The sequence below is a fragment of the Hemibagrus wyckioides genome, linkage group LG22 (assembly GCF_019097595.1).
Source record: "Hemibagrus wyckioides isolate EC202008001 linkage group LG22, SWU_Hwy_1.0, whole genome shotgun sequence".
Lineage (NCBI taxonomy): Eukaryota > Metazoa > Chordata > Actinopteri > Siluriformes > Bagridae > Hemibagrus > Hemibagrus wyckioides.
In genome coordinates, this window is record NC_080731.1 from 10,138,373 (window position 1) to 10,141,587 (window position 3,215).

Genomic DNA, 3,215 nt, shown 5'->3' on the forward strand with positions numbered 1-3,215 from the left:
ATGAAACCTTCGGTCAATGTCCATTGTTAAAAGTACTATACAAATAAAATTGAATTGAATTGAATTGATTTAGAGCCTGATGGTATTCTAAGACTGTGACCTGGTGAACCACTGGTACACACTTCAAAGCACTTTTGTACGTCACTCTGGATAAGTGCATCTGCCAAATGCCATAAATGTAAATGGAACTGACCACTCACATGCTCTTGTGGCTGAATGAGAACAAATCCCCACATCCAAAATATAATGGAAAGCCTTTCTAATAGAGTGTAAGCTGTTATAGCAGCAAAAATGGGACCATCCTCATGTTAATGCCCATAGACATATATGGGTGTAATGGTCAGATGTCTACACACTTTTGTCCATCAGTATACTTCCTTGTTCACAAGAAGGGCAGTGGCTCAATTCTGTATAAGAGGAATAAAACAGATTGTAAAGACTTTCCTTTTTTATAACTAAGATAAAGATCATACTGTGCAATCACACAACTGCTTTATGTCAGTAGATCAGCACTCCACTTTTTTCATGTTACAACTGTCCCAAAACACAGAAGCTTTTTCAGAAGTGTCTTCAGGCATTCTACTTAGGGCTTTTTAAATGTGGCTTATACAGCTAGACACCAATTGTCATTAGTAGAGCAGGGTCTTTGTCTCAGTGAGAGGAACCAAAGCACTAGCTTTCTGTAGACTTTCTGAATTCTTAAGAAAATTAAGTGTCTTTCTGGAGAGAGATAACCACCAAAGATCCTCCCTTACAAGCTGGGAGCAAAATGGTGCCACATATGTATGGAGGTACAGGTTAGAACATGGTCAGTTGGAACATCCATATGTCTACACATGTATAATCTGTTCAGCACATTAAATGCTTAACATGTCTTCACCACTGCATATTGTTTGTACATATATACATAGACCACATACACTATATTTCTAAAAGTTTTCTGACATCCCTCCAAATCATTGAATTCAGGTGTTGTTTTTCAAGGGTTGGGCTTGGCCCCTTAGTTCCAGTGAAAGGAACTCTTAATGCTTCAGCATACCTTTGGACAATTTCATGCTTCGAACTTTGTGGGAACAGTTTGGGGATGACCCCTTCTTGTTCCAATATGACTGTATACCAGTGCACAGAGTCCTGACCTCAACCTGATAGAACACCTTTGGGATGAATTAGAGTGGAGACTGCGAGGCATGCCAAAACTGGAACGTTAGCCTTTACATGCACATGAATGTAATATGGATTTGGCCCGCCCTTGGCTCTTTTTTAAAGTTTAGGAGTGTGTTAATGGGAATTTTTAACCAATCCACTAGAAGCGCATTTTTGTGGTCAGGCACTGATCCTGGGCTAGAAGGCCTGGCTCACAGACTCTGCTCTAATTCATCCTAAAGGTGTTCTATAGAGTTGAGATGAGGATTCTGTGCACTGGTGTACAGTCATATTGGAACAAGAAGGGGTCATCCCCAAACTGTTCCCACAAATTTGGGAGCATGAAATTGTCCAAAATGTCTTGGTATGCTGAAACATTAAGAGTTCCTTTTCACTGGAACTAAGGAACCCGAGCCCAACCAGTGAAAAACAACACCTGAATTCAATGATTTGGAGGGGTGTCCCAAAACTTTTGGCAATATAGTGTATATCCCTATTTGTAATACCAGCTGCACCTTCTGTACATCCTTGCACATTTCACCCCTATAGCAGTATATCTTTATTTGTAATATATTGTAAATATGCCATTTATGCACTTCTGGTTAGATGCTATCTGTATTTCGTTGGCTTTTGTAAATGTACTTTGCACAATGACAATAAAGTAGAATCTAATCTAATCCAAACAATCTTTGCTTGTGTTGGTTTATCCTATACAGCATTAGGACGATTCACTCACTTCTGTCCACAGAAGGAGCTTACATTCTCATTTCATCCCTTATCATCTCAAAATTGGTTGGCAGGTCTACCACTGTGTACCACTGTGTACTACAAACACAGACACACCCTAGACAGACAGATAGATAGATAGATAGATAGATAGATAGATAGATAGATAGATAGATAGATAGATAGATAGATAGATAGATAGATAGATAGATAGAAGACACAGTCTGTGCCATATTCCCATATTCAGACATGCATTCTGTCCTGGCATGAAGGTGATGAAATTAACTTCCAATGGCTGTCCAAGCAGCTGAGTCATGGGCTGTCCTCAAACAAAGACTAACGACCTCTAAGCAAGCATTTAAGTAAGTACTAAATCTACCTTTAAAAAATAAGATTAAAATATGTCTGCTCTATCAGAGTTTTGGAATTCCTAGACCCTGGCCTTTTTGTATTAGTATGAGGAAACTTTTATCAGCATTGCTCTGAATAAGCGTGTCGGTCGCATTCTGTAAACGTAAGTCACCTCAAATTTGGGGTCATGTGCACCAACATTGGATAAATGCCCATTTAAATACTGTACACAGCTTTCTATAACAATCCAATGTGCTAGAAATCTGAGCCAAAACAGAGCTTTTTGTACTGGTGATAAATCTTATATTATAATTGATTGTAAATATTTTAAAATGTGCCCTGCCAGCAAGGAATTGATCTCTGTTGGGGTTTTTTGCTGTATATCTGTATTTTGCTTATTGTATATTTTTAAAATACACACAGTAGATTAAAGTAACAAGCAACTCAAAGCCAAAATGTAAAGAAAAAAAAACAGTGGAATAAAATTAGTGCATTACATTAATATTTAATTGTCATTATTATGACTTAGTGTTTCATCCGAGCTTTGCTCTGCATGGTTTCTTATTAGCAGGAACACAGCTGGCTCTTTCAGCTTGCAGACACTGATGGACCTATCGCAGGAGCAATATATTTGACACTGACAGCTCATTAAGTTAAGTGCTTCTTGACTTTATATCATTCTGGCTCGAAGTCAGTGTGCCAGCAGACATCAAAACCTCCTTCTTATTCCAGTCATACAGAGGAAGGACAAGGGCCTACAGCTTTACAATCAGCTCTCTTGGAGATGAAGAATTATTTCATATGTGTCAATGTGTTATATGCATTATTGATGGATGAAGGATATAGTGGGAGGTTACAAATTATAGTCTACACGGCTGCTCCCTTTAGGGAACCAAGTGGCTCATTGGTCCAAATATTTGGCACGGATATACAGGAGCAAATTTAGGTTTTATGCCAGATGCTCTTCCTGATACAACCCTCCCATTTTATTCAAG